At 38.6% G+C, this 6,832-nt stretch overlaps 1 long non-coding RNA gene across 1 annotated transcript in view; it reads left to right on the plus strand.

Annotated features, from left to right (window-relative positions):
* The window catches only part of LOC106935989 (uncharacterized), a 6,220-nt gene extending 5,303 nt beyond the window's left edge, over window positions 1-917 (plus strand). The window contains exon 3 of the long non-coding RNA XR_001422029.1: window positions 223-917. This is a non-coding gene — a long non-coding RNA (uncharacterized LOC106935989). The remainder of the gene's footprint in view (window positions 1-222) is intronic.
* The last annotated feature ends 5,915 nt before the right edge of the window (window positions 918-6,832 follow it).

Here is a 6,832-nt window from a genome sequence, read left to right on the forward strand (position 1 = left end):
TGTGCGCGTGTGTGTGTGTGTGTGTGTGTATGTGTGTGTGTGTGTGCGCGTGTGTGTCTGCGTGTGTGTCTGCGTGTGTGTGTGTGTCTGCGTGTGTGTGTGTGTGCATGCGTGTGTGTGTGTGTGCGCGTGTGTGTGTGTGTGTGTGTGTGTGCACGTGTGTGTGTGTTGGGGTTGTAAGTGAAACTTTTAAGGATCCTGATTCAGTTTTTTATTGACTAGGCTGTTCTAAGAAGCTGCGCTTATCGCAGCCCCTCAGGGCGCCTGTGTTAATCCCCAGGAAAAGATGACATCAAATGGAAGCAGAGCAAAGGATTATGGGGGATGTTGTGGCGCTTGATCAGCTGCTGAGAACTGGATGGAGGGGAAGGAATCCTCCCCAGGTGCGAGCAAACAAACCTGGAAATGGTAAGAAAAGGGAGAAACACAGAGTCTGAATTAGAAGAAGGAAGATGCGTCGCCACCAAACCACCACTTTAACTTTAGTCAGACCAACTCAGGTTAATGTTTCCTACACCACCAGTTTTCCTTTAGTTACTTAAATAATGGATACTTTATTTATTCCAAAAAGAAATTAAGGTAAGCTTATCTTCAAAGAGTCGCTTTGTATGGTGATGGAAGGGAGCAGATTGTGTCGCAGCTCATCTGCAGAGGCTTCTGACTGAAGACAGTCGCTGTGTGACAGTCTCACGACTGTTGATGCTCCACAGGAACATCCACCACAGCTGGAAAGTTATCCTCTTTTCAAAGTTTTGAAATGTGCCTTTAAACTTTACTGGATTTAAGTTCAGGTTCTGACTGGGTGGGTCCAGAAGTCAACCTGTTGTTATCTTGGCTTTATGCTGAAGTACTTTTAGGGCATTTTTCCCAGCTGGTAGTCCGGTAGACATCTGCTCCAGCTGCTGTGGCTCTGAGTCAAACCAACCTGTTCCCCTCCTTGCCTGTGGGGGCGCTGCACCAAGAACCACTGAAGGAAACGACACAAAAACCTCTGAAGACACTGAGAGCAACTTCCTGTTTCACCAGATGGAAACGAGATGGAGGCGTCAGATTTTAGCGGTTGGAGGATTTCTCTTTAGTCTTTGGCTAAAGACCAGCCCAGCAGCGCTAACGTCTGCTGCTAGCGCTAGGCTAACACATTAGCTTTGGTTGTAGTTACCCAGAATGCCCTGCGCTGTAGTCCACTTCCTGTTTTTTTTTTTTTTTTTTATCCAGAAAGCTTCTTCTGGCAGAAAATAACATAAAGTTGAACCTCGGAAAACTTTTCCACTTTCTCAAAGACACAATTTGTGTCCATTTCTCTGGCTGAATCCATAAAGAACAACAAGGCGCAAACAATTTAACAGTCAAAATTACATTTTATTAGCAACAACATAAAACCCAAGAGCTGACAATTAAAATGTAAAACAGATGATTAGAGCGTCCTCTTCCTAAATAAATGACTTCCAGACATCCTTTATCTGCTGGAGGTTTTTCTAGGCCTGACACTTTTGCCTTTGTCCTCAACTTGTCTGCTAAGATTAGATTTTAGGTCCACATTGGACAATATGTTGCCATGGATACCAGGAATTGAATGAAACGAGTGTGAAGGCAGAAAAACACAGTTGAGCGTTTTCACTTTGATCAAGCCAGCGATCATCATAATGACGATAATCAGGGCCGCTGATCTCTGCTGTTGGTACACGGCTGCCGGCAGCAGCAGGGAACATTAAAGACGCTGCACACGCAGGAAGTACGGCCACCTTTCAGCCTCCATGTTTGGTTCTGGACCGCTGCACTAAATAAACTGTCAGACAGCAGTCAGCCATTCGACACCAGTGGAAAACTAACTGTGGTGCTCCTTATCTGGACCAAAGCTGGGACCTTCTCTCTCCCTCTCTGTTATAAATTTATATCTTCTAGTGGTGAGACTCAATTAAAATCTATAAAATAAGAAACATTTTCAACTCAAAAACCATTTTCTGCTGCTATATTATTGAATATATAGACATAAAGAGCTCAACAACAAATAGTTTTTAATCTGTTATTCATTAGCGTTAGCTGTTGCTACATGTTAGCATTGAGATGCTACTTTAGGCTTGAATAGCTTCTCTGACAGGCTAACTGCTTTTAGCACAACTTGAACACAACAACAGTCTTTTAATGAGATTGTTTTACGAAGCAGAAATTAACCCCTAGTGGGCTGAGAGAAGCTGCTTCGTCGCATCACTGCTGTTAGCGGATGTAGCTTGTGCGTCGGATTTATGGCTGTACTGGAAACCTACAAATATAAAAGGTTCCATATAGAACATTAGTAAATAAAATTTAAAAAATAAGGTTGAGATACAATTTTTAACATATTAAAATCTTTGTAATTAATCAAAAGTTAAATTCCTTCAATTGAAAATGTTAAGCACAACAGAAAGTATTTTCCTTTATTATTCATGCTTTGTTTCTTTTATTTTTATCATATTGGCATTTTACTTAAAAAGATACTTGGGAACACTTGTTCTTTTAAACTTTGCTCATTGGAAAAAAAACTCTGATAACTGTTTGTAAAATTAGGAATTTTTTTTTACTCAAAATTTGGATGTAACTTCCAACATCCATCAGTTTATAATAATGTTCCTGCTTTTGTACAAAAACAATCTAGCATAAATTAAGTTATCATTGCTATTTCAGTAATAAGTGACTCTAAGCTGATCTCCACATATACAGTTGGAAATCATTGTGATCTCCTTTCTGAGGCTGATTTAATGAGCACAAAGGCTTGTGTTGTTAAATATTTGTCTCGTTCTTCCTCTAATTACGCAGTAATGGGCCCATGCTGACTTCATTTGTCCCAGCGTGAGCGAGCGGTAAATAATGGCTCTTTAGGGGGAGTTTGAATGAGCCTCTCCTCATGGAAGAAGCCTCTCCACCATTGATCTCACCGTGAGTTATTCAGCTAGCTCGGAGAAAAACTGCTGCACGTCAGCTTACTGTTGAACTTTCTGCTGAAGGTCTTTATTTATCAGTGTCTGTAGCAATCAGGCTAATTGGAGAACGCAGCCTCTCCTGGACTCCTACCAGAGACGGCAAATTAAACAAGGTCATGTATTTTTAAATCCAGACAATTGGTCTGCATCCGGTGGAGTTTTTCTGTTTGCTGTTTCATACCATAAAAATCTAAATGAGCTCACATTTACTCTTTAATCTTTGCTTCCAGACTAAAAGTCTGGAAGTAAATCTGCATGTGTCGGATTTAAATGTCTACAGGCTGGAACATTTCCCGCTCAGTCAGTTTGGAAGGAAGACATCTGAGAACATCAGCTGAACTTTGACTAGGCCGTGAATCTTTGATTTAAACCATCTGGTGTATCTCTGGTTGTGTTTCGCTGGTTTTCCTGCTGGAAGGTGAACCTCCACCAGTTTCTCTAAAACAGGATTATCAAAGTCCATCCTGCAACTTCAGGCTTCGTTCACTCTGCAGGTTAATGTAGAAGAAAATCTGATTTCTTTTGGGTAAAGTAACTTTTTAGAATAAGAGTTAGCGCTCAGATCTGGGCCGTGTCGGATCTTTTTTAATGTGATTCCAGTGGGAACAACCAAAGCGGTTTTGATCCAGGCAGCTGGGCAGAAACCTGTCCTGTTTCAGTCCAACACAGAGGCGGGTCGCCTCAAACTAAACGCCACAGCGCAGAAGTTCACCGTTTTATTTGTGTCAGTGTTAATATTACTTTATTATTTTCCAATTAGGGAAATTCTCCTTGCAGCAAGTTGGAGGAAAAAGAAAATTGAAACACAAACACAGAAACAGTTTCACAACATCAATGGCAAAACAGTAAAAATCATATAAATGAATAAAATAAAGAACAAAATCAATCGGACTGAATGAAATGTGTTTCCTCCTCGGCGCCTGCTGACGCCGCTGAACTGCAACCAGAGCTCCTCCTGGTTTTCTTTACTGAAGTTTTAGTGGGAAACTTTTATCTGAGTAACATTTCACTCTGGAAACTTTGCTGGTATTTAAGTAGAATTGCTTGAAAGCAGCTTACTTTTACTTGAGGACATTATTTTTACACTTTGCTGCTGAGTTGCTTGGTCTCCATGCTGCAGCTTTTTATCTTCAGTTCTGAATGAAATGATTTTTTCTGGATTATGTTTAGAAATATCAGAATAGATGGGAAGATGCGTCACATTTTGCACCAACAAAAAGTTCAGCGCCCGTTCTCCTTCACAGCATGAAATACAATGAAACACTTTGAAGATTTTGGGTTGTGATGTTAAAAAAAAGATTCATCCACTTATTGAATTACTTTTTCTCTTCACTATCAGCTCATTTTAACATTTAACTTCCAGTAATTCAGAAAATTCAGTAGTTTTCCACACAACTCAGGTCATTCTTCTGTTTCTGTGAACATCAGACAGGAATCAGCGAAGCTCAGCAGGGAAAGACGGCGGCGGGTCGCAGTGAAGAATCCTGCACTGATTCCTACAAGTCCTGGACAGCAGCAGATCAAAGCATGAGAGAAAGCAGCAACACGAGGTGGAGAGCCTCCGAAGAAAGCTGAATCACTTTCCATCAGCCGGAGACAGAAAAAGCTGCTTCTGCATCCTCCAGGATAACAGGGAGCATCTGGCTGAGAACAGAGGAGAGCACTTCATATTCAGAGCAACGAGACTTTCTACAGAGGCTGGAAGGATAAAACCTGATCGCTGCTAACCGAGCGATGAAACTGGATCCATTTACAACGTCTGGAGAAACAGAGCGTCATCAAACAGGAGTCAGTCTGTAATATATGTGACATTAGACTTTACTTTATTGTCTTTGTAGAGACACAACACTGGATTTAGCAAGAAAACATCAACACAGAAAAATACTGAAAAACTAGAAGTTTGACTATAAATACATAAAGATATATATAAGTGTTAATGGTGCAGGTAGGACAAAATCTAGAATGAATATACAAATAACATTGCTAAATATATATAACTTTGCCTTTTTAAGCAGTCATATATATATTAGTCAAACATTAAATAAATAAACATTAAGGCCACATTTGTGACCTAAAAATCAAGGCATGTTAGTTCACACAAAAATAAAAGCATGAAAATGTACAACAAATAAAATAGAGTAAGGACAAAATCACAACATAAAATCCTGTGCAGTTATCAAAAACAGCGTTCAAATGTTGAGCTTAGTGGGATAATTTATTTGATCATTTTTGAAGACAAATTACAAAATGCTGTGGAAATATCAGCAGGGTGTGAATACTTACTGAGGTTTTTCAGCCATTTTTACTCTCAGTCTCACTAAATAAAACTATTAGAGCCGCGAATGTTTCCTGACATTTAAAAAAAACTTATCATTTTTGACATTTTACCAACAACCACCATTTTATTTCTATGTTTAAAGTGTAATAATTCCCAAGCCAAGATTTTTGCTGACAGATGGTTATTTAGGGTTTTGTTTTTATGTTTCTGTGAGAATTTTGACATTTTCATGTAAATTTGTTTGGTGTATTATTTTGCTGAACTAACAAACGTTATTTTGACACCAGCAGAAATCCCACCCATCAGAACAACAGCTGGACTGATGTTGATTTTCAGAACGACGTCAGTAGGATGAACTTCCAAACTGGCAACGCAGTAATCATCCTGCCTTTCTCAGTAACATCCCCCCTTTAGTCCAGGTCTGTTGTGTTAAAATGTTTGTTTTCAGGAAGCGTTGCGGTTTCAGACTGAAGCTGGGGATGTGGAGAGATATCAGTCATAGAAATTAATGCTTAACCAGCAGGGGGGCGGCTGAAAGCGCTGATACTATTGTTTTTCTTAGAAGGAGATTTTCCTTTCAGTCTGAGTCATTTTCTGCACATGCTTCAGTAAATGGTTACTGACGTCTCCTGGTGAGCAGATTTAAACGTGTCGCATTCAGCGGCTTGGTGTGGGAGTTATGAGCCGCAGACTGGAGCGCAGCGCGTTCCTGCTCCTCCAAGGTGTTACACACTCATTATTCCACACATGTATTTTATAGCAAACTTTGTTTTTAGTGAGAGTTTGAAAAGAGGACTAAAAGTAAATCAATAAAATCTAAAACGATTCAGTATTTTACGCTTATTCACTAAATAAAGCAAATGGACAGTTATGATAAAAACATCGATTGAACATTTTTCCTCTGGTAAACCGCTCCACAATGTATGTTAAAAGTAGGGCTGCATCTAGCAATTATTTTAGTTATTAATTATTCAATAACTAAAATAATTCTTTTGATTAATTCATTAATTGAATAAAAAACATTCTGCAGATTTTTCATTTAACCATTTACCATTTTGATGCAATATTATTAATACTTTGAAAGATGCAAACAAATAATTCAAGTTATTTTTTAAATAAAAATAAATAAATTGTTAATTGGCTAAAATAATCGTAAAAGTATTCCTTTAGTGAAAGCATGATCATCATTGTAAATACAATACATACAAATATTTTACAGTTTTGGCTTAATTACAACTTCCTGTTGTTCTTTCAGCAAATGTCCTTTTTTCAGTCTCTATTCTCCAGCTAACAACTAATTAGTTACTAAACTAGTTGCTGAATATGTCAATAACTGATTCAATAATCATTTCATCTCCAGTTAAAAGCAACATCTTCAAACCTGGCGCCTGTTGGATTTTTTCTTCAAACTGTAAAAAACAGACCTGGTTGTCCTCTTTGTGGTTTGTTTGCTCAAAAATTATTTTCATGTTGTAGTTTTAGATCAACCGACTGTGAGTCTAATTGTACCAGACTCATTTTGAACATTAAGGCTGCAAATCATCAGCAAAGAAATGAAAGGAATAGTAAAATAAATACATAGAAGAGTCAGATATAG

Source organism: Poecilia latipinna, unplaced genomic scaffold (genome assembly GCF_001443285.1).
Source record: "Poecilia latipinna isolate Pla-1442-1.1 unplaced genomic scaffold, P_latipinna-1.0 Scaffold2057, whole genome shotgun sequence".
Taxonomy (NCBI): Eukaryota; Metazoa; Chordata; class Actinopteri; order Cyprinodontiformes; family Poeciliidae; genus Poecilia; species Poecilia latipinna.